At 41.3% G+C, this 25,607-nt stretch overlaps 1 protein-coding gene across 9 annotated transcripts in view; it reads left to right on the top strand.

Annotated features, from left to right (window-relative positions):
* Positions 1-25,607, top strand: part of GREB1L (GREB1 like retinoic acid receptor coactivator) — a 245,688-nt gene that overhangs the window by 64,058 nt on the left and 156,023 nt on the right. The gene's annotated exons all lie outside the window — the stretch shown is intronic.

The following is a 25,607-nucleotide window of genomic DNA, read 5'->3' as shown; positions in this document are numbered from 1 at the left end:
ACACTTTTAGGGGAGCCTGTATATTTTTGGAGATTATTTTGTTTGGAAAAAAATACTGAATTTATCAGTCCACTAACTTGCTCACTCTTCGACACCAAACTTAAGCTGTCTTCTTCCATGAATTCTTCCTGAGTCACCCCAGCTCATAGTCTATTCTCTCTTTCTCTATTTCCAAAAATCTTTTTTAATGAGTCATCAAGTATTTTTTTTTAGTCCTGATATTTTAAAAGTATTATGGTATATACTGATTTTGTAATAATTCACTCAAGGTTTTAAAGAATTTTTTATTGGAGTATAGGTGATTTACAATATTGTGTTACTTTCTGCTGGACAGCAAAGTGAATCAGTTATAGGTGTGCAATATATCCACTCTTTTAGATTGTTTTCCTATATAGGTTTTTTAGAGTACTGAGCAGAGTTCCCTGTTCTACCTGTAGGTTCCTATTAGTTATCTATTTTGTATACAGAAGTATGTCTATGTCAATCTTAGTCTCCCAGTTTATCCCCCCCATTCAGCCATGATAACCATAAGATTGTTTTTTTATATTTACAGCTCTATTTCTGCTTTGTAAATAAGTTCATCTGTACCATTTTTAAGATTCCACATATAAGTGATATCATTTGTATTTGTCTTTCTCTGTCTGACTTACTTCACTCAGTATGACAATCTCTAGGCCCATCCATGTTGCTGCAGGGTTTTTAAAACATTTTTCTTATTTATGAAGGTGTCCTATATTCCTGGAGAAGGAAATGACAACCCACTCCAGTGTTCTTGCTTGGAGAATTCATGGACAGAGGAGCCTGGTGGGCTACAGTCCATGGGGTCACAAAGAGTCGGACATGACTGAGTGACTGACACATACATCCTATGTTCCTCAGTAAATTATAAGCATCTTGAGGACGTGGACCTTGTCTAATTCCTCTTGTCCTCTTGGGAATTTATGATTGTTTGAAATAACTGTTCTCAGGGTGCTCATAATTGAGTATTAATGGTAAAAAGTAGTTTGCCATATCCTTTTTTGTTTTCCAAATTTGTTGTGTTTTCCAAGTTTGTTGATGTTTCTTTTGAAGAAAAGAATGAAGGGGAAGAGGGAAGGCTGAAGAATCTTCAAAGACAGTAAAAATACTTTATGTATTTTAAATTACATTCTGCAGTTAAAAATTAACTCAAAGTTGTACTATCAGATAACATCTTTTTTTGTGCTTTCAGTGCTTCGTTTCAAAAGAGGAGGTTTTAAAAAAGTGTGGATTCGTAGTGTCTTAGTAAACAGTCCTGTTTTCCTCATCTTTTTAAATGGTACCCATTCTCCTTAGCTGCTTTTCTCATCTTGCCATTTGGGTTTCTTTTTCTTTTTTCTTTCTGTTTAGAAGTGATGCCATTTGTTGGAGGAAGGTAACTCTTGACCATGTTTGTAGGCAAGAGTGTCACTAGTCATGTGGATGTGAGCCACTAACACATTTGACTGTGTTTATGGGAGAAGTATTAAATTTAACACTTTAATGGTTTTAGTTTAAGTCATGACATGCTATGGTCATGCCTTTTCTTGGAATTAGGAAACCTAGTATTTGCCAAACTTAGGACATTGAAAATGTGTCAGTGTCACCTAACTGTTGTGGCAAACAGGAAATTATTTTAATCGTAGTCTCGTGATGTTTGACATTATGGTAAAAGAAGCTTGTATTATGTAGAGAAATCCAGGTAGAGGCTGAGTGAAAACAGTAAAAGTACTTTACCAGGTTTAAATTTTTAAAAATATAATAATCATAAAAACCTAAGCAGGGAAAGATCTTTTCAAAGAATTCCTTAATGTATCAATCAGTAGTTTATATCCTTAAAGAATTTTTTATGGTATAATAATGAGGATTTATAACAGAACAAAAATAACCTATTTCCTAACATTAGCCTCTCTGCCTGCGGAGGTGGTAAGACTTGTTAATGCAGATGAGGCTGCCTTCTGTTGTGTGATGCTAATAGGAAATGGATCATTGCAGTTTATGGGGCACTTAGCCATTTTGGTTCATGATAAATGACTGACTTCAACTGGCATTCCTTCACGGATTTCCCACTATTCATCACCTGAAAGAATGGAACCCAAACATGAAGTTGATTTTGAAGTTGTCAAGTTTCACTGTGGCGTCAATCCATCATAAGCCAAAGTATTCGTTGAGTTAGGAAGAAATCGTATGAATGAAAACACCCATAAATGTTTTATGCTCCTATTTGCTTTTGTTCAGAAGCCAGTTTTGTCACTGTTCTATCCTCCTCTAACTTCTGTTCCCTCTTCGCCTTCCCCTCCCCTTCTCCAAACAAGCTTAGGTTTTGAAAAGTCCCTAGATTTTATCTCTGCAGATGGTTTGATGTCGTTACATTGTTTTGTTCTATAAAATCAGCCCAAAACAAGCAGGAAGAATGGAAATATCTTTTAACGCATATGTCCCCCTACAGGCCAGGCATTACACAAAATTAGTCTGGAAAACTTTTTCACTGCTATATTTTTGCTATTATTATGCTTTTTCCTTGCTTTTCTTATCATCTTTCCTTGAAATATTATCTTGAAATACCTGCCATTCCCTACCCTCCAGAACACACACCATTTTTGAGTAGGGAGGAAAAAGGCCGCCTATTTGAATAAAGTCACACTATCCTACAGTTAGACTCTCAGACTCTCCCTCTCAGAGGATTATTCAGCTTAATTTCAGGGAGGCCTTTCTGGCACCATAAGGGTTACCCAAGATCCAACCACGCCTAACATATGCCCAAAGGAAGTTTGACTCTTTCCTGGGTCCTCTAGTGTTTGGAATGTAGAGCCTGTGTTTAATTCCGTACTTGTGATGCTGTCCATGTGGCTGGTATTTGGAGGGTGTTTGCTATCTGGCAGAAGGCTATTCACAAAGGAAAATGTCAGCGTTCTTGCAGAGTGTCGTAGAATCATTTAGTGTAATTGAGATAATTTGCCATTTATTTCATTGGTTCTTAAAGGAATTTGGACCTCCCTTATCTGTGTGTATTGTTGGAGTGAGGGTGACAAGTCATTTTGTTCGCTTTGTAGAACTTAACAGGAGGAAGCACATCCTTGGCCGCTGGTATCCTAGGAGTGAAGTTTGTGTGCAGAAACTCCCTCCCAGAGGCGGCTCTTTTGTCACAGATTGTCTTGGTTGCTAGCAGATTGCCCCCCTCCCTGGGAGCCCAATTCCTCCTTTTAGCAAATAGTATCCATGTATACACCCCTTCGTGGATCACAGCCTTGTCGTGGCAAAGGGGCTTGCATAACTCAGTGACACTATAAGCCATGCCGTGCAGGGCCACCCAAGATGGACGGCCCCCCAAGAATTGATGCCTTCAAATTGTGGTGCTGGAGAAGACTCTTGAGAGTTCCTTGGACTGCAAGGAGATCATGCCAGTCAATTCTAAAGGAAATCAACCCTGAATATGCATTGGAAGGACTGATGCTGAAGCTGAAACTCCAATACTTTGGCCATCTGATGCGAAGAGCTGAATTGGAAAAGTCTCTGATGCTGGGAAAGTTTGAAGGCAAGAGGAGAAGTGGGTAGCAGAGGATGAGATGGATGGATAGCATCACTGACTCAGTGGACATGAATTTGAGCATGTCCATTTGAGCTGGGAAATAGTAAAGGACAGGGAAGCCTGGCATGCTGCAGGCCATAGGGTTGCAAAAAGTTGAACATGACTGAGCGACTGAGCAGTAGTCTATAGTCCTACCTTAAACAGCAATAACTTGTTAGCCGCTGAACAACATCCATGTACACCTTGTTCCTGGAGAACTTTGTTGTTGAGAGCTTTAGGCCAATGAATTAAAAGCATTTGAGGTGCCCGAATTCTTTTCATGCTCTCGAACCCCAAATATTGGTGAGTTTTTTAAAAAAGCCTAGAAGTGGTGGAACTGAAATATCAATTAGGTCTTCTGTGGTCATTTTAGGGGCCTCCCAGGGGGTGCAGTGGTGAAAAATCTGCCTGCAGTGCAGGAGATATGGATTTGCTAGGAAGTTCGCCTGGAGAAGGAACTAGCAACCCACTCCAGTATTCTTGCCTGGAGAATCCCAAGGACAGAGAAGCCTGGTGGGCTACAGTCCATGGGGTCACAAAGTCGGACAGGACTGAGTGACTGAACACACAACAGCAACAGGGTCATTTTTCCTATTGAAAGGTTAGAAATAGTTTTAGGACATAATTTGATTATATGTCTTAGATAAATCCTATCAACCTTTTATTGCTGGTTGTGATTAGAAAAATCACTAATTTGGAATACTTATTCAGCTTGGCTCAAACCAATTACCACATTTTTTAACTGGCTAACTCTATCATGCTATACTGATTTATTATGACTGTTGAAACATACCCATCATTTACTTTTTGCCCTGCTTCTGTATGGTGTGGTCATTGGTGGCGTAGAGACTAGGGTGGGAGGGGTTTGCTAAAAGGTAGAGAACAGAGGAAGGGAGAGAGAAGAGGAGGAAACTTCAAGAAGAGTAGCAAAAAGCGTGGATGCCTTGGTAGACCAGATGCTTTTGATAGAACCTACCATTTCTTAACTCTGCCATATTAAAGTAAACATTGATGGCCTTTTGCTTTCTTCTTTCTCTCTTCTTTCTCTTCTCTTTTTCCTCCTGTCCTCTTTAAGTAGATATAAATATGTGGAAACTAAAGAAAAGCAGAGTAAGATATAAGATGTGCAAGTTTTGTCTTTTTTCCCCCCAGGGGTGGAGTAGGATTTGTTGGAAAATTTGAAGAAACATACTCACTGCCCAAAGTATGTCTCAGGCTTGAATTGCAGCAGTATACTTGTTGGAAGGAAGTGGGTTCCATATTCAGAGGGTTTTAATGATCACTTTCTATCCATGTCTCCAAGTGTTTTGAATGCAATAAGTTCTTAAAGGCTAGGTCTTTGCACGGGCACTTTTAAGATAAAACTCAAAGTGTATATACACCACATTCTTACCCCCGTGTGCAGTTACTGTTGTTTACTAGACTTGCATAGAAACTGCCAGATAATCTCAGATTTACATTAAAAATAGAAAAAGAAGTTCCCAAATGGAAAGTTACTGGTAGATTTGTTTTTTTTTTTTTTAATTCTGAAATGTATCTGGGGAAAAAAAATTCTTAGAAGGGCTAAACTCCTAACCATAAATATAATATTTTTCAGAGATTTTCTAATTGGTTTTGAAAGTATCCCTAAAGGATAGGTTAGCTGTTAATGATGAGCTTTCTTCACTTACTGATTCAAAGGTGTGATGTTAGTTTTCCCCTGTAGGCTGTTACTCTGCTTCTTTGCACTTCAAACAGATCTAAGGTCACTGATGATGACTTTGCCACTTCCTGCCCTATTGATCTTACAAAGGGGTTTTGTGGGGTTAGACCTTACTGTAAAGAAATCAGCCCAAGTAAAAATTCTTGATATTTGCATGTCTATTAAATTCAACATGTTGGCTTTTTATATGAGCCTGTTTTATTTTATAATTTATAATGTGATACTTACTGGGTCACAAAGAGTTGGACGACAGAGCGCACGCGCGCGCGCGCACACACACACACACACACACACACACACACACACACACACACTCTTCCTGGGACTTCAAGAGTTCCATTTATAAGAGCTGAAATGCTTTTTTGCCCCCCTTTTCTCCCTCTCTGAATCCAGGGTGAATCATGTATTGAGTAAGATGAATGGATGAATGTGTAGTTGAGTAAGAAAGCCAATCAATCCAAAGCTGAGGCTGTGTTGAGGAACAACCAGTCAGAAGGTGTTTATGTCTCTATGAAATTCTGTTGACCTAACTCCGCCTACCCCTGCAAAAGGCATTATTAACACCCTTTAGTCAGTTGCCCCTCATAGAATCTGCTCTTTTGATGCAGCAGCAGTGACAGATCCTTCTCAAGGCTGATTCTGCCTATATATCATTGGTGAGGGACACTTCTGTTCAGGCTTGAGCTAGTGAATCAATACACCTGCTTCCAAATCCATACAGTATTTCAAATCTTTATTAACTCAGCCCATACTATAGTTTTCCTGATTGTGATCATTCTCTGCTACAAGGAGATGGCAGTCCTGTGTCTTTTTGGTGGAAGAATACTTGAGCTGAGTTGGTAGGAACACCAAGCAAACAACAAAAAAAGTGATATTTCAGTTTGGGGTTTTAGAGTTACTACTTCACACCATCCTGTGTTTTTACAGCACTTCAGAATGTGAGAGTAAATTTAAGGACACAGTCCCCACTGCTCTTGTATTTACTTTTCTAAAAATATTTTTCATTTAGATGAAAAGAAGTATGTCTGATCTTTCCCCAGAACTCCAGGTTCATACATACCACTATCTGCTTTTTACCTCCGGTTGGATATCTAATAGGTTTCTCGAATATAATAGGTATAAAATGCAATTCTTGACTCCCCTACATAACCACTCCATCTACCTCATACCTGCTTTTCTCCTTTTCCTCCCCCTTTCAGTTAATGACAATAGCTGGTTGCTTAAGTAAAAAACCTGAGAGTTATTTTTTAATGTTTTTCTTTTCCTGAGCATACGTACTAAGTCACTTCAGTTGTGTCCGACTCTTTGTGACCTCAAGGACTGTAGCCCACCAGGCTCCTCTGTCCATGGGATTCTCCAGACAAGAATACTGGAGTGGGTTGCCAATTCCTACTCCAGGGGATCTTCCTGACCAAGGGATTGAACTCACGTCTCTTATATCTCCTGCATTGATAGGTGGGTTCTTTACCATTTTGCCACTGGGAAGCCCTTCCCTGAGCATATCCCCATTCAATCTGCCAGTAGGTTTTGTCTCCAGAATAGGTTTCCAGTCTGTCCATTTTCCTACCATAGTTCCAGCCACTGTCTTTTCTCACTTGAATGACTGAAATGATCTTCTCCCTCCTAGAATGTCTTCTCCATTCAAAGCCAGAATTATCCTTTTAACAGAGGTATCCTCTCTGTCCCCAAACCCTATGGCAACCTCCCATTACTCCTGGAACAAAATCCAAATTCCTTGCCCTCCAAGGAGCTTCGAGGTCTGGTATCTGGCTACCCAGGCCACCTTATCTCCTATCATTTCCCTCTCACTTACTGACCTTCTTACTCAAGCATTCTCCATTCATTCCCTCCTCAGGGTTTATACCTTCGCTCTTTCTTGTCTGGAATGCTGTTTCTCTGTAGCTCCACGTGCTGACTTACTCTTGTTGTTCAAGACTTACCTATAAACTGCTCAGGGCTTCCCAGGTGATGCTAGTGGTAAAGAACCTGCCTGCCAGTGCAGGAGACGTGGGTTCAGTCCCTGGGTCAAAAAGATCCCCTGGAGAAGGAAATGGCTACCCACTCCAGCATTCTTCCCTGGAGAATCCCATGGACAGAGGAGCCTGGTGGGCTACAGTCCATGGGGTTGTGAAGAGTCAGACATGACTAAGCAACTCACACATAAACTCCCACCCTGTCAACTCCTCAAAGAGACCTTCCCTAAGTATTTCACCTAAATCCTCCCTTCCCATCACATATTTCTCTTCATCCCATCACATATTTCATTTTACTCTTGGTTGAAAGGTCACTGTCTAAAATCCTTATTTACTTATTTACCTACCGATTGTAATTTGCCATCTACCTTTGAAATAAGCTCAGTGTGGGCAGGACCCTTGCCTGGCCTTGTTTGCTGATGTATCCCTAGTACTAGCAGCATTGTTTCATATGTCCAGTAGGCGCTCAATTAATACTTGTGGTTGAACTAGTGAATAAGAATATTTAGGTCCATGAAGAATATAAACTATTGAATCCATAAACATAGATTATATTTTAGTGATAATACTGCTGCCAAATATTCATGATAATTAAGTGGCCCCAAGACAAGGGAATAGATCCTTTTCTTCTGGTTATTCTATTAATTTGTGGCAAAGCTAATGAGCTTGGCAATTGCAGTCATTTGGCGTCTTCTCTTGCCGTATCTGTGCATATAAACTAGTCATCGTTTATCAGTTGCGCATATCTTATATTTGCAACTTGCTGTGAGTTTTATATGCTTGAACAACAGTACAAGGTGTACTCCTTGTAGGTAAGAGTCTGAAATTGTGATAAGTGCTCATTATGATGAGAACAGCTTGCACAGAACAGGTCGTAGCAATGCGTATGTTTCTCTTTAGAAGGAAAACATCAAATTCCAGACTGAGTGTGATAAGCAGCAATTAATTTAACCATCAAGATTCTGAATGTATTATGATTTTTCAGGAATTAATGAACATGGAAATAATGAGCACTTAATGTATTTATTTTGTGACTGTAAATCTTTGCAAATCAAGTATAACAAGTTGGATGTATGCCTATGATTAAGGCAGAAAAGAGGAGAAAGCCAAAGAATCTTTTTCTTTCCCTGCCTGCAGTTTGCTGGTATATGTCCATAGGCTGGAGGCCACAGACTCACTGAAGTTAAAAGATGATAAAGTGTTTTGCTTTTGTTTCTTTTAGTGATTGCTAAGACCACATAAGAATTCTTCTTAGCCTCTTCTTTCCAATATTGCATTTTGTTATTTTCTGTCATCTGATGAATGTTTTCCTTTCCACTTTCTTAGGGAAAGTAGCAGCCTTCAAGGTAGAGTTTTTTTCACTGACTTTCTTCATGAATTTCCCCGTCCTCAACTATCTGTGTTCTACTGCATGGTAGTAATTTTTTCCTTAGGAGTTTTGGTCATCTTGCCTTCTCCCTCTTCCACTGACAACTGCCCAATACTAAGTTGTGTTGTATTCTCTAACAATAGAAGCTTTAGTTATATGCAGCAACACATTTCCTGTAACTAGTTTTCTGACAGGAATCACCACCCCTTCACCTCTAGCCAGGGATCTGGAGTTGGTGTATTTGTGGCTGACCTGCAGGTCTTACAGAATTGAGGTTCATACTTTTTTTTTTTAATAGATAATTAATGGGATGTTTTATTTTTTATTTATTTATTTATTTTTTAAGCTTTTATTTGAACTTAACATTTCTCTTAATTGGGACTTGACTTTTGGCCTAGATGAAATCCTGTTTTTCAATTAGAGTGGTAGTCTTAACATTCAGTTATTGACCATGACTACAGAGTTAGAGTTTCAAGTTAATTCTTTCTCATCACATCATGGAAAGATTGATTATGGCATCTCAAGCATTTCCAGACACCACCAGTTCAGGGACAGCCATCACCTGTTGTTAAGGGAGTCTTCCTTTTGCCGCTTCTATCCTGCTGTTTCCCTCTCTCTTCCCTCCCTCTCTGTACCGGGGAGGCTGCATGTGAGGACTTTCCAAGGACTCCTGTGCCCCTTGCCTTCCAACAGCAGCGGAGTCCCCATAGGAGAGCCAGGGCGCGAGAGCGAGGTCAGGCTAATTATTCTCCAGGCTCCCTGCTTGCAGGGCTGCCTTGTGCTGCCTGTGGCCCTCGACCTAAGGTCATGGTTCTTCACTCTCAGACTTTCTCCTTTCAGGTTCCTGCAATCAATCCTTCCTCTCTTCCCTTCTCTCCAGGGTTGGTAACAATGCTGCTTCTACAACCCTGAATTTCAACAGTATTCCCAACCCTGTGCCCAGAAATTTGCAAATAGTCCCTTTCAAATAAGTCTCTGCAAACCATCCTAACTTAAATGTGCCATCTGTTCCCTGTTGGGATCCTCTCAGATGCAAGTGTTATCTTTTTTTGGATACTATCAGCTTTTTTTTAATTTGGGGGAGAATTCACCTAGGAGGCTGTCTGGTCCTGGGCGTGGTGTTTTGGGAGGTTTTGGATGACTGTATCAATCTCTTTACTAGTGATCAGCCTAGTCACATTTTCTATTTCTTCATGATTCAGTTTTGAAAGGTTGTATGACTCTAAGAATTTGTCCATTTTTCTAGGTTGTCCAATGTGTTATCATATAGGTGTTCATGGTATCCTCTTGTATTTCCTTTTTCAAAAATACTTATTTTTACTTATTCATCTATTTGGTCACGCTGGGTCTTAGTTGCAGCATATGGTATCTATTTCCCTGACCAGGGATTGAACCTGGGTCCTCTTGCATTGGGAAGCAGAGACTTAGCCTCTGGGCCACCAGGGAAGGCCCAACTATTCTTGATTAAGTACCTACTACTCAGATATCACCTGAGCAGCCTATGGAGCAGGCACAAAATAAAAGAAAAAGTCACTGCTTTCTGGGGGAATCTATCATATGAGATAGATAAGCCTCTCCTTTACCTCATTCAATATTCAGTCAATGTTTATTGACTGGCTTCTGTAAACCAGACATAGTGTATGGATCTGAGGTGAATTCAAAGGTGAGCACTGTTTAATCCCTGCCATTTTATATCTTGAACTGTGTGTTTAGGGAACATTCTAGCATTCGGATAATTATAATTCACAGTCTTGGACTGAGCAGTCCCTCCATTTCCCAGCCTCACACATTTGCCAGGATTAAACAATAGGTTCAGTGTATCATCACCAACCACTACCACCACCACCACCACCACCACCATGGTCAGACCATCGGGGCTGATTGTGAGCACGTGGAGGGCACGAGCTTTGATTTATTCATTGTTAGAGTGTTAGTACCACACGGTGCCTGGCTGGAGCCTGCAGGAGACTTTCCTCCTGTGACTTACTTTGGTTGAGTTATTCCCCTAGTTCTATAAACCTCTCTAATGCCCAGTTCCTGACCCTCTGTCACTGCTCTTTGTGGCCCTGAACTGAGAGGGTAGGTGTCACCCTGCTTTCTGCGTCCCTCCAGCCCACGTGCTGTGAAAGCATTAATCGCTCAGTCATATCCAACTCTTTGTGACCCCATGGACTGTAGCCTGCCAGACTCCTCTGTTCTTGGGATTTTTCCAGGCGAGAATTCTGGAGTGGGTAGCCATTTCCTTCTGCAGGGTATCTTTCTGACCCAGGGATTGAACCTGGGTCTCTTGCCTTGCAGGCAGATTCTTTACCGTCTGAGTCACACCAGCTCCAGGTGCTGTAGACCTTCCGAATCGTCTGTGGTCCCTGCCTTGGGAGCTTGATAAGAAAGCAGGAAATCGCCAGCCTCTCTGGCTGTGCCTGATGTCTGGGCCTGGCCTGCTCTGCTCTTAGTTCCCACCTCCTGGTTCCATCCAGTGGCCTCTGTGATTCTCAAGCGTGACCGTTTCCTGAGCCCGCAACAGGACCTCTTTTGTGCCTTCATCTTGCTGGATGGAGATCTTTCAGAGTGTCAAGGAAACCCTTCTGGGCAGATGGAAGATTTCAGGTTGAACACAAGTCTTCTTTTCTTTGTGTCAGCATTGGGTAAAACCAATAGGTATATTTCAGAAGAAGGGGCCTCTGGTTAAATATGGGCCATTGTCTTTAAAAAGTGTTTTCACTCTACGATGTCCCTTAGGACTGGTGGCTACCTTTTGGGGGAAACCTGATTTGCTGAGTGGAGTTGTAGCCACTGGAATCCCAGGCCGTAGTAACTTTTCTGCTCTCAATGCCTGCTAACCCTGAAGATCCTAACACAGGATTGGACAGGTCAAGGAGGACACAACACTGCCTTCCTATGTTGAGGGGGAGGGATGTGTGCGGGTGGCTCTGTCCAGTTAGTGAGGCCTCCCGGTTGTCTTTAATTTCATTATGTGATAATGTTTGGCCGCCCATCCCTTCATGCTCCCAACGGGAGATATCATCAATCGACACTTCAGCCAAAAGTCTCCCTGACATTTTCAGGGTGTGCAGTGGGAGTGTTGTACCTTATGATGACCCTGTGTGAGTGTTCCAAGTGCCAGGGGAGCAGCCAAAGAAAATTCAGTGCACTTTACTGAAGGACTAGAACTTGTTACGAAAAAGTGATAGTAAACTGCACAGGATTTTGTGGAAACCTTCCCCTCTCTCGCCTCCTTTCCTTACTCTATCCCCTGCTCCAAGTGTATCTTCACTTTCTTTTTTTCCTTTAACTTATCTTGCCCTTCTCTGTGGGTAAGCAAAACACAATCTATAGTGGAATGGTTTCAGCTAAACCTGAGTCTGGGAGCATCTGGAGACATTTTTGGTTGTCACAACTGGAAGAATGCTGCTGCCGTTGGTGCGTGGAGGATAAGGATGCTGCTGAATGTCCTATAATGCAAAGGACAGCCCCTCTGAACCCCTCAACATAGACTTCTCTGGCTCCAAATGTCAGTATTTCTAAGGTTGAGAAACCCTAGACTAGATTCTAATCTGTCCAACAGAACTTTCTGTGATGATGGAAATATTCTATATAGTTGTTATTACTATATGTGACTATTGAACATTTGACACGTGGTTAATGAAACTATGCAACTGAATTTTTCATTTTAATAGCCACACTGTAGCTAGAGACTACCACATCAGACAGTGCAAATCTGGGGTCCCCTGTCCAAACTTTGGCTTATAAAAGTGATGGGCAGAAAAGGTTGGTACCTTAGTGGAAATTTAGAGGAATCTCTAAGCAGGGGGTGGGGTAGGATGTCTTCATAGAAGCCGTGAGACTGAACGCAGTGCTGGTTTCCTGTGGACAAGACAGAAGGTGCTAGGAAGGGCACTCTACTGGGACCCAGCACTGGGGGACCGTGGACAGGGCTGCCTGGGAGGAGCCGCAGCCTTCAGCAGAGGACTCAGGCAGCCACAGGTGATCTGGCTGGAGGGAAATACTCTGACTTCACTTTCCCCCTTCCTTATACTCTCCTTCTCTCCAGATCTCCCCTAGGCTAATCCTAACCAGAAGTCAGAGCACAGGTGACCTCTGTGGCTGTGTGCTTTCAGCATGGAGCAGGGTGATGAGAAGAGAATGGATCAAGGGATAAACAGGGAGTACCCAACACACCTTGTCTGCTCTTTTTCTGTCAACCTTTCCCCCTTCTTGCTGGCCTTCCATGTAATTTTTCCTCCCATTTTTACTCAGCCTTCTCGTGGTAACTCCAGTCTGTCCTTTCCACAAGTGTGTGTGTAGTATCAGTGTTATAACTCTTTGGGACGGCTCCTCAGGGTCTATGCTCTGCCTGCATGGCCGTGGGATCTAAGACTCACTCCCGTACCAAAGCCTTGCTTCTGTCCATCTTCAAATCAGTTTTTCTGTGCAAAAAAACCATGCAGTTGTACCCAGTGATATGAGTGACTACACAACAAACTCCAAAAAGAACTTTCCAAGAGTGTCATACATTATTTACCTGGCAGCAGGTGGCATTAGAAGTCCTAGGGGCACTAAAAGATGGCTTTCAAATCACTGAGAATTTGAACTTCTTGACAAAAAAGAAAGGTGATTTAATCATGAAGGGCAGAGTTAAGAAAGGCAAGACCAGGTTGGAAATGGACAGGAGAGAAGCAAGTGATGCTTCAAAGATGGGATGTAGATGCCTGGGGACCTAGATAGACATGGGAGCAGTGGAGAAGTAAAAGGTAGCATCATTTTAATAGTCCAAATCTGAGTCATGGAGATAACTGTGGTGTCATTGACTGAGGGAAGACAGCAGGATGAGTGGCAGATTTGCTTGGGATGTTGAACTTGAAGTGGTGGCAAGACAATATATGGAGATGTAACAAGAGCATTTAAAGATGTATGTCTGGAGCTCAAGAGAGTGGCTGAGGCTAGAAAACAAAGTGTTTAGGATCTAGAAATGAGTGAGATCTCCAAAGGAGAGAGGGTGAGAGGTTTCTCAAACTTAGGGTCATACTAAGAATCACCCCTGGATATGAAGAAGTTGATGACTACCCCCTCCAGAGATGTAGGTTTGGGTCAGTACAGTTGTTCTAAAATATTCATTTTGAATAAGAACCCTAAGTGATTTTGTGACATTCTGAGAAGCAATATATTTTAGCAGAGGGATGTTTCAGAGACTAAATTAGGAGAATGACTGGTGCTCTAACGGGTTTGAGGGGAAGCGGGAGGAGTGAAGAATAAGGATGAGATGAGCAGAGAGGAGGATTGTATATTGTGCCTGGTGTGAAAAGAGAGGTGGGGCATGAAAAGAATTTCAAGGTGTAGCTATTAACACTGTTGAATACTATGGAGCAGAGGCTCCCAATGTTTTGGTCTTAGGAACTCTGTGTGCACTCATGCTCAGTCACTCAGTCATGTCTGACTCTTTGTGACCCCGCAAATTGTAGCCTGCCAGCTTCCTCTGTCCATGGAATTCTCCAGGCAAGAATACTGGAGTGGGTTGCCTTTTCCTCCTCCAGGGGATATTCCCGACCCAGGGATTGAAATTGTGTCCCCTGTGTCTTCTGCATTACAGGTGGATTCTTTACGGCAGAACCACTGGGGAAGCCTAGGAAGTCTTCACACTCTTAAAAATCATTGAGGATCCCAAAGAATTTTTAAATGACGTATCCAGTGGTGTGCTGGTAAAGCAGTCTTTCAAAACAAAAGCCTTAGTTTGTGGCATTTGCCGATTTCTGTGGTGGAAACTCTCACCGTGGACTATTTTAAGCAATGAATTGCTCTTTTGCATGGTAGTAGGAGCCAGCACCAACACATCATTGTATATCTACTGATATTCACCATATTGATATTCAAAACCAGGATTTAAAGTGATTTCACTTACATAAAGCAATAATCATTCATTACATGTTAATATGAATAACATTTTAATGAAAAGCGACTCATCTAAAACAGGGCAAAATCTAATGACAAGAACATCATTGTTTTACATTTTTTCAAGTCCTTTTCATATCTGGCTTAATAGCAGCAACTGGGTTCTCATATCTGCTTCTTCACTCAATCTGTTGCAATATCTGTGTCATGTAGCCACCGGAAATCTCCACTGTACACTCATGAGTCAATGACTGTAAATGATAAATTCCACTGTAGTGTTATTATGAAAACAGTTTTGACCTTACAGATGCCCTGAAAGGATCTCAGATGCCCTCAGGAGTCTCTGTTAAAAAAAAAAAGATATATATATATACACACACACACACACACACACACACATATATATATATACACAAAATAAAAATTTTAAATGTCAATAAAAGTTAAATTTTTTTCTTTCTGCACCCCAAGTACTGTCTTGCACAGCACAAATCTTGTTAGAGACACATTGTTGTAGAGGGTTAAGGTGGACATAAGTCCTTTGGGTTTGAGGACTCTCAAAGAGGGGCAAATGTTGAGAGAGCAAAATCCATAAAGTTGTGAATATGGAAGTAACATTTACAAGGAGCATAGAGGGAGTGGTGGAAGGTGAGGGAAACAAGACAAACTGGCCTAACGTTTGGTGAGGGACAGACAGAAGGACAGTAATTGATTTTCTTGGTCAGCACAGACTAGGTGGAAGGACACTTGAAACACTTGAAAGAAGAATGTAATAATCAAGACACTTTACAGAAGCCAGTTAGTAATGCAAATATTAGTTGTCTTTGACTTCTCTCACAACAGCAGAATCAACAAAACAGAGACCTTGGCCAATACTTTGGACATATTCTGAGAACTGTGTTTTTATAACGCAGTTACAAGAAGTCAGGCAATGCAAATAGTTAATAGTTGCATAGAGCTTTGTTTATTCTAAGTAGGTCAGAACAAGTCATTCTGATGGTTCTGAATTGCTGTGAACCAAGAGGACTGGCCTGTCCTTTTCCAGATGGATATTCCTTTTGGCAAATGAGCATATTTCCACAAACAAGCCATTGGAGATAAATCTTTGACAAAAGGATAAATTATGCCCCAAGTGGCACCTGCACACCTGCCAGCTAAATATTTCTTTCCCTTCTCCAGGCACATATGTTGCTTAACAAGAGAACTTTATCCTAAAGAAGTTATGCTCAGCTAGATATCACCTAATCCCCAGAGAGGGCTCAGCCGATAACATGTCAGGATGTCAAGTATGCGGAAGCATATGCGGTTTTGCTGACCACTTTCAATGGGAGAGAAGATTTCAATAGCCAAAGGAAGACATCTCTGTTAGTAGAATTTTAGTGACTGGAAAAAAAAAAAAAAGAGCCAGGCAGGTAATTGCTGAGGCAAAGAGTGGAGACAAACATCTACTCCACCAACTCTGGGAAGTCTGTTTTGGGGGCTTTATTATATATTGTAAATTATGATGACAACAACAGAAGCATATTTTATTCAGCACCAAATACATGGCAGTAACTGGGTTTTGAGCCGACTCATGTTACCTTACCTCCTCTGCAAGAAGACCCAACTTCCCTTGTGACTCAGTGGTAAAGAATCTGCCTGCAATGCAGGAGACGCAGATTCGATTCCTGGAGGAGGAAATGGCAACTCACTCCAGAATTCTTGCCTGGGAAATCCCATGGACCGAGGAGCCTGGTGGGGCTCCCCAGTCCATGGGGTCTCAAGAGTAGGACATGACTTAGCAACTAAACCACCACCTTATCAACATTTCACAGAGGACAGGGCTCTGAGAAGATGCTTCCACAAGGCTGACCAGCTAATAAGAGGCAAGGGAGAGCAGATCCACAGTCACTCACTCTTCTGCCTTTTATCCCAGTGATGTAGGAGAGCACCAGCGATGGTCCAGCACGACAGAGTATTCAAGAAACTTGCTTCTAGTTTGGTCTAATGCAATTTTATAACAAATTAATTGTGCCTACAAAAAGAGAGACAGTATCTGGGTTGTAAAATAATTTCTTCCTTTTTTCTGCCCGTTAAAACTCACAGAATACTTCCCTCAAACTTGGATCCAAATCGCATTCCTTAGAATCCTCTGAAATACTTGGCTCAGGATTTTGTCTTTTCCCCAAGTTTTAGATTGCTCTGTTATTGCCCCCTATCTTTATGGTGAGTGAAACAATAGGGCTGGCTTCTTTTCTTTCTCTCTCTCCTCACTGTGCATGTATGGGCATTTTCTCATAAATAGGAATTTTAATTTTTTAAGTAAAATAACAGTATACCAATATCTTGCTCATCCTGATGTCAGAAAGTGGGCAGTTCTTTTCCCTGACTGGCGAAGGCAGAAACATCAAAGGAATTTCTGCAGGAGGAATTACTTGGTACACAGGAGCTGTTTGTTTTGCCTGTTTGCCTGCTCTTCCTGTGTCTGCTCTCAGTGATTTTTCACCAAGGTGGCTTAATTATTGCAGTTCAAACTCCAAGTTACTACAGTAAAGGTGCTTATACTCTCTACTAATTTCATTTCTTACTTTTTTTTTTTACTAGTAGTTTTATTATCGGATTTTAATTGGGGTATAGTTGCTTTACAATGTTGTGTTAGTTTCTGCTGTACAATGAAGTGAATCAGCAATAGTACCAGTACACATGTGCTCAGTCCTGTTGGACTCTTGTGACCCCATGGACTGTAGCCCACCAGGTGCCTCTGTCCTTGGGATTTCCCAGGCAAAAATACTGAAGTGGCTTGCCATTTCCTTCTCCAGGGGTATCTTCCTAACCCAGGGATTGAACCCGCGTCTCCTGCATTGGCAGGCGGATTCTTTACTACTGCACCACCTAGGAAGCCCCAAATGGTGATAATAATAGCTAAATCACAAGATGTTTGTGAGGAGTCAAAGTAATAACTTATAAAGAGGACTTGGTGTGCAGTGAGCCATCAGTATTACTTTTGTGTCTATACTAACTCTCCCCCTTTCCGTGACTTGTGAGCTAGGAGCAGAACTGAGATGGATTTCTCTTGGGATGTTTGCCAAGCAATGGGAAAGAGAACATATAAAGCATAGAATGTTCAGCTAGAGAACTGTCTCCAAACAAAATCTAAGTACAAAGAGTGAAGCTAAGATGAACATGTTTGGAGGTGGTGGGAATCATTGGTAATTCATTTTTTCTGGGTCTGGTGGGAGTGTCACCCAAATAAATGATGTTTATGCATGGATGTTAATATCACTTAAACCAGAAGATTTAAACCTAGAACTCCCCAGAGTCTATGACTGGAGTTTCCATGATCTTGAATATATTTGTTAACTGGATAGACAGGCATGTCTCTTTCTATCCAGATGCATCTCTTCAAAATTCACTTAGAGGCTGGGTGGAGAATGTAGCTATTAATTTTTACTGCAAAGTAAATTCCTAGCTATAGCCTGCTTATGTAGTAGATCAGGGAAACATGGATTTGTGACAAGCAAAAAGCAAATCTGCCACCTTTAGCATTTGTGTTCTTCAGCAAAACTAGGACATGAACAATTGCCTTTTGTTCCAGTCATTGCCTAAGTTGATGGAAGAGAGAGGTCTGGCTCAAATTACAGAAAATCAGAAAAGGTGCAATATTATGTTTAGAATACTCAAGATTATAGCTGAAATTTGTCTCCCAGATCCTTTTGTCTCTGCCAAATGGTGATGGCTGATTTTGAATGTGGTTGAAGAGACATAGCCAACATTAATGGACCAAACACCAGGCTCAGACATGATTACTCCTGCCCTGGCCACATACTTGTATGTTCTTGAGACTTTCTGAGTTTGCTTCTTCCCATGTTAACTGGCAGTAACAAACACTTCTTGCTACTGGGCTCTTGTGAAAGATAGCAGGCAATGTCTCTAGAAATTCACTTGCTGAAAAAAAATACAAAGTTCTACTTACATCACTATGACTTAAAGAAAAAAATTTATCTTTGGAATTCTCTGGTGGTCTAGTGGTCAAGTCCCCACGCTTCCAATGCAATGATAGTAGGTTCAATCCCTGGCTGGGGAACTAAGATCCCATAGCTACATGGCAGGGCCAAAAAAATTAAAAATTGTTACTACCATTTCTTGGCAACTAGACAGTTTATTGAGATAGGCCTCATCTTTCCTAATAACATTTAAAAAAATTCCCCTATCCCAAGTTATATAACATTTTAAAATAATAATTGCAAATTCATCACATAGTAATTTTGTAGTTGGAAAACAAATATAAGTTTCGCAATTGTATTTCGTGGGACTAAGATATGTGATCTCTTAGTCATATTCTTTCCACTCTGAAGCAAAAAGCCATTGAACTGACCTGGAGTCACTTTTGGCTTGATGCTAATATCTGAGTAACTTTGGTTAAGTCCCCAACCCTGTTGATCTCCTTCGTCATATAGAAAATAGGAATAAATCATGTCCTCCAGGTTAGTGTAAAGGTTAAGTGAGATGGGCACCTGCGAAAATAGCCATTTCAGAACTTGGTACGTATTAAGTATTCAACAATGTCTAGAGAATCTTTAGATTTATCTGTTTGATCAGATCAGTTTGATCAGGTCACAGCAAAAGAAGGAAGTTAAGACTAAATACACGTATGGAATTTTCTTGGCAGTCCAGTGCTTGGGACTCCACACCTTTGCTGCCAAGGGCCTGTGTTCAATCCTTGGTTAGGGAACTAAAATCCCATGAATTGCCTGCCGTGGCAAAAAAACAACAAAAAAAAAGGACTAAAAACCAGTGCTGCTAAGTCGCTTCAGTTGTGTCCGACTCTGTGCGACCCCATAGACGGCAGCCCACCAGGCTTCCCCGTCCCTGGGATTCTCCAGGCAAGAACACTGGAGTGGGTTGCCATTTCCTCCTCCAATGCATGAAAGTGAAAAGTGAAAGTGAAGTTGCTCAGTCGTGTCCGACTCTTCGAAACCCCATGGACTGCAGCCTACCAGGCTCCTCCGTCCATGGGATTTTTGAGGCAAAAGTACTGGAGTGGGGTGCCAAAAACCAGTAACAGTCCTTAAATTCAGGTGAAAAACTTTGTGATACTTAGAGTGTGTTATACAGTTTTTCACTTTTTTCCTTCCAAGTATAGAGAGCAGAATGACCTTAAAAGTCATATCTTATCCTTTCTGCATTCTTTTAATTACGTGCCTCTTTAAAGAATATGGTCAAATTCTTCCAAAGAACTTGGTGTGATCTTAACAAGGCCACATGTATGGGTCAAAACTCAGTCCTAATCGGTCTTACTTTCTAATACCTAAAGTTTAAAAAAATCAGAATAATGTAGTTCTAATGAGGATGACAGGGAGGCCTGGAGTGCTGCAATTCACGGGGTCGCAAAGAGTTGGACACGACTGAGCGACTGAACTGAACTGAATGAGGATGAAACTCAGACACTAAGACAAAAAGGGCATATTCTGTCTTCTGCCTTCATAAAGAGATAGTAAATGATAAGTAAACATGACAGAGATTTATTCCAAAAATAGTTTGTAGGATGTGTCACATTCAGATTATAGGAAAAACAGTTTTCACCTCACAGGAATAACCAGGGTTCTTCATTCCATATATAAAACACACTCACCAGATGCCCACAGATAGCACACCAATAGCTGAACCATCATGGCTATTATCTGGTAGCCCATGCATTTCTCCTTATGGGAATTATTTGTTTGCCCCCAAACATGTATTTGCCAGTTGTTACTATAAATGAATGTTTTAATTAAATATTAAATAACCAATAACATGTAGATTAAAAAAAACAAAGATAGTTATTGTTTCTGTGAAAAGTAGGTTAACAGTTTGGACAGACTTGGTAAAGGTGAATTTCCAAAAACAAGTCCTGTTGAAACAGTAGTGTAAAAGATATTGATAGAGGGGCCTTAAAAATCTAGAAGTATTCTAGACTCATTATTTCATATTTTACTCTGCTGCTGCTAAGTCACTTCAGTTGTGTCTAACCCTGTGCAACCCCATAGACGGCAGCCCACCAGGCTTCCCCGTCCCTGGGATTCTCCAGGCAAAAACACTGGAGTGGGTTGCCATTTCCTTCTCCAATGCATGAAAGTGAAAAGTGAAAGTGAAGTCGCTCAGTCATATCCAACTCTTAGCCACCCCATGGACTGCAGCCTACCAGGCTCCTCTATCCATGGGATTTTCCAGACAAGAGTACTGCAGTGGGGTGCCATTGCCTTCTCCATATTTTACTCTAAACATATGCAAACTGGAAATGATAGGTACAGAATTAAGGATGTGAAGGGCATGGCAACCCACTCCAGTATTCTTGCCTGGAGAATCCCATGGACAGAGGAGCCTGGTGGGCTACAGTCCATGGGGTCTCAAAGAGTCTGACATGACTGACTGACTACACTTTGACTTATTTAAAGCAATCTACAGTTAACTCTTAGCCAAAATAAAACCCCCCACCCTTAATTTAAAGATTAACAAAAGAATTAATATTTGTATGATTCAAATTAAATGTATAAATGGGTTTTTGTGTATGTGTGTGTGTATCCCCATTTTATCAGTCAAGGTTCAATCAGGGAAATAGAGCTACTCCAGAATGTGATGGAGTAAGGGGTTTATTTTAGCAATTAGAAATTGAACAAATGTGGAAGGAGCTGGGAAAGAGTCTGAACGGGGGAGCAGAGGCTCACGGAGTCCCTGACCAGTCGTCTGAAATACTGATGTGGGTGGACGAACGGGAGCGTGTGCCCGGCGAGGTCTGCTTCTGAGGTGGGAGCTTGCCTCAGGGAGAGGTCTGTGGGGAGCTGTAGCCTCAGTGTCGCCACCTCGGAGGAGCAGCAGCCAGCATTGGTAGGCCTGGAGCGGCTGTCAGCCAGGAGTGAGGACGAAAAGCTGGATGTGGAAGAGAGAAGAGAGAACAAGTGAGGACCCGCTTTGGCACCCATCTGCCGTGGTTTCTGACTGCAGCGACTTTCCACCGGTAATGGCTGTTCTCTCACTCCCACCTCCGAATCTCAGACCGGGTCCTCCACATCCGCCAACGCTAATCCAGAACCGCGACTTTCCACCGGTAATGGCTGTTCCCTCACTCCCACCTCCGAATCTCACACCAATGTCCTCCACATCCGCCAACGCTAATCCAGAACCATTCGGAGAAGAGGATTTGGGGAAACGTATTTCCTGAAGAGTGAAAGCGTTAGTTTTTCAGTCGTGTCCGACTCTTTGTGACCCCCATGGACTGTAGCCCGCCACGCTCACCTGTCCATGGCAAGAATACTGAAGTGGGTTGCCATTCCCTTCTCCAGGGGATCTTCCCGACCCAGAATTTGAACCTGGGTCTCCTGCACTGCAGGAGGATTCTTTATCATCTGAGCCACCAGGGAAGCCCTAGTATTTCCTAGGTTAACCAAATTGGTAAAGTCCAATCCTGCACACCCTATTTAACTGCTTCTTTCTGTTAACCTGACAGTCAGGGATTCCAGTCATTGCAATGAAAAGAGATTCTATTGTTATTAACTCTACTGTCTACATTTAAGTCTTCTAAGTAAGGATTATGTGTGTGTGTGCGTGTGCGTGTGTGTGTGTGTGTGTGTGTGCTTAGTCCTGTCCAACTCTTTTTTGACTTCATGGACTGTAGCCTGCCAGGCTCCTCTGTTTATTGAACTTCCCAAGCAAGAATACTAGAGTGGGTTGCCATTTCCTACTCTAGAGGATCTTCCCTACCCACAGATGGAACCCGTATCTCTTGCATCTCCTGCATTGACAGGTGAATTATTTACCACTGCACCAATAATGTGAGAGAATTATGCCTCAAGTCCTTATAATCTTATACTGTAGGACTTCCCTGATGGCTCAGATGGCAAAACATCTGCCTACAATGTGGGAGACCTGGGTTCAATCCCTGGGTCAGGAAGATCCTCTGGAGAAGGCAATGGCAACCCACCCCAGTACTCTTGCCTTGAAAATCCCACGGACAGAGGAGCCTGGTAGGCTACAGTCCATGGGGTCGCAAAGAGTGGGACACGACATAGCGACTGAGTAGGCACACACACAGTGACTTTCTTCAGTTACATCTAAACTAGCTGAAAGAAGAAAAGCTTTTTTATTTATTTTATTTTTCATTATTTTTATGATGCTATCATGACAGTGGTATTAAAACCCCCAAAAGATAGCATAAAATGGATAACTACAGGTAATTCAAAAGCATTCTAAAAGAATGATATAATGTTACCAAGTGGGGCTTATTCTAGGAATTCTAGAATTGTTCAAAATTTTTTCTGCCTCAAAGAAATAGCATATTATTTTCTCCACAGATGTTGAAAAAGTACTTTGTAAATTCAACAGATGCCCTTGGTTGAAAACTCCTAAAATAATAACAAGAGATGGATACATCCAATGCATTATGCACTATTCCTTTGCTTGAGATATTATGTGTCCAACCCCAAACTAGCCTCATGCTTAATGGGGCTAAGATAATAACAAGAGATGGATACATCCAATGCATTATGCACTATTCCTTTGCATGAGATATTCTGTGTCCAACCCCAAACTAGCCTCATGCTTAATGGGGAAATATTAGAAGCTTTCAAAATAAAGATGGCCACTATTATCAATTTGATTTATCATCATTGTGGGTTTCCATATAACTTAGAAGTTATAAGAGATACGTAATGTTTTATGAACATGCAAGCAACTAACTAGATGACATACCAGAAGAAAAGATACTATTCAGATTAGTGAGAAAGGGAGAAAAACAAAAACACATGGTATTACATTTTTAAATGTATATAACCCACATTATTGGAAAATAATTCCTGATTTTTCCAGAGAATCATGAATGTATAGAGTTTTTTAGTTGTAAAAGACCTTTGTAATTTATTTTATGAGATTCTTAAATTTTAAGAAATAACAATTTTATAGTCCTCTTTCAAAAGGTTATTTTAGATTATTTAGTTTATTGATTATTTTGATTATTTTCAACATCTTAGTTTTGGGCCAAGTGACAGACTAGAAACATGTACTCCTAAACTAAATGGCTCCAGATTATTGTGTATTTTAAGTTCTCCTCATCTTCTTTTGAAATTATTTTTTGTGTCTTCACTGTCAGTATCGGATTTAGGGTTACCTCTTGTTTTGTTTTACTATCATTATCCTTGTCCCTGGCATCTTACTCATTATTAATCTATCAAATTCTAGGAATCATATAAGCAAATTTCCTCCACCTGTCTAAAATGAGAGGAAATGAATTTGAGTGAGTGCCTGAGTGGCTCCCTTGAGTGAAGTGCAAATGCTTTTAGCATGTGAACTTTGTACTATCTGTTGTGTCTGTTTGTATACTTGCTTGCTGGCTTGTAGACACTGGATTGTGTTTCCAGTAGTTGATAATTTTGGGTCAGTGACCCCTAGAGAGAGAAGTTGTTGCTGTATTTGAATTGTTGGAAAATTTGGATGTGTACATACTTCATGCTTCTTACAAACGCTATTTAATGAAATGACTCTATACTCAGCACACAGCTGTTCAGTTCATGTTTACTGAACCTAATGGAAACAGCACTATATTATCCTAGCCATTCTGGGCAAGAGTGAAAAAGCTGCGTTAGAGAACTTGGTTTGTGAGAGGTTGAGTGCAGATCCATTCCTATTTCTACAATGTTCTAGGGAAAAGTTATTCCTATAATCATCCAGTCCCATCATTTCATGGCAAATAGAAGGGGGAAAAGTGGAAGCAGTGACAGATTTTATTTTCTTGGGCTCTAAAATCACTGTGGAAGGTGACTGCAGCCATGAAATTAAAAGATAGTTTATCCATAGAGGGGCTTCCCTGGTGGCTCAGAGGGTAAAGCATCTGCCTGCAATGTGGGAGACCTGGGTTCTATCCCTGGGTCGGGAAGATCCCCTGGAGAAGGAAATGGCAACCCACTCACGTACTCTTGCCTGGAAAATCCCATGGGCAGAGAAACCTGGTAGGCTACAGTCCATGGGATCTCAAAGAGTCTGACACGACTGAGCGACTTCACTTTCACTTTATCCATAGAAGAAATGCTATGACAAATCTAGACAACTGGAGAAGATTCTTGAAAGTCCCTTGGACTTCAAGGAGATCAAACCAATCAATCCGAAAGGAAATCAACCCTGAATATTCATTGGAAGGACTGATGCTGAAGCTGAAGCTCTAATACTTTGGCCACCTGATGCGAAGAGCCGACTCACTGGAAAACGACCCTGATGCCTGGAAAGATTGAAGGCAAAAGGACAAGGTGGTGGCAGAGAATGAGACAGTTGGATGACATCACCAACTCTGGGAGCCTGTGAAGGACAGGGGAGCCTGAAGTGCTACAGTCCATGAGGTTGCAAAGAGTCAGACGCGACTTAGCAACGGAACAACAATAGCAACTATTCATATGCTAAAATAACAAGTAACTAGAAATTTTAGGTAACTGGAGATTTTTGTATACAATCAAGCAGAAGACTTTTTTTTGTTGTTTCAACACTTACTTTTGAAAATATGTCCAAGGGGAATTAGTCCATTTTCTTGCTCTAGAAGGAGACTATACCAGACATAAGCTGATGCTGATGCTAAGTCACTTCAGTCGTGTCCGACTCTGTGCAACCCCGTAGACGGCAGCCCACCAGGCTCGTGCATATGAGGACTCCTCAGGGCTTCCAGGGTTGTAGTTCTCAACAGCAGTTCTCACCACCTCGTGGTATGTTTGTAGATTCTGATGACTCAGTACACAGACTGACTTTTTATCACTCTCGGGACACTCACTGGAATTTGAGAATGATTTTAAATAAAAATGTTGGTAAAGGTGTGTTTTGCTGATCTTTAGACATAAATTTATAGTTTTTGAGTTTCCTGATGTCACCTAATTAGTAGAGAAATTCTATCTAAATCTTACAGATTGCTGCCCAATTAGGCTAGAAAAGTTGCTACTGAGCTTATAAAGATGGTGTTTTGTGGGGGCGAACCTTCTGGTTCTGAGGCTTTTTGATAAAATATTATCATAAATTTATTCAGATTGGCAGCAGTCTCTGCTGTTCTCCATCTTTGGTGGACAAATAGCTCAATACCTTCTGGATTTCTCTCTGTACCATTCTTCTATGCTTGAATCCCACTTA

This window comes from Bos indicus x Bos taurus, chromosome 24, assembly GCF_003369695.1.
Source record: "Bos indicus x Bos taurus breed Angus x Brahman F1 hybrid chromosome 24, Bos_hybrid_MaternalHap_v2.0, whole genome shotgun sequence".
Classification (NCBI taxonomy): Eukaryota; Metazoa; Chordata; class Mammalia; order Artiodactyla; family Bovidae; genus Bos; species Bos indicus x Bos taurus.
This window is presented reverse-complemented; position numbering and strand designations above follow the sequence as displayed.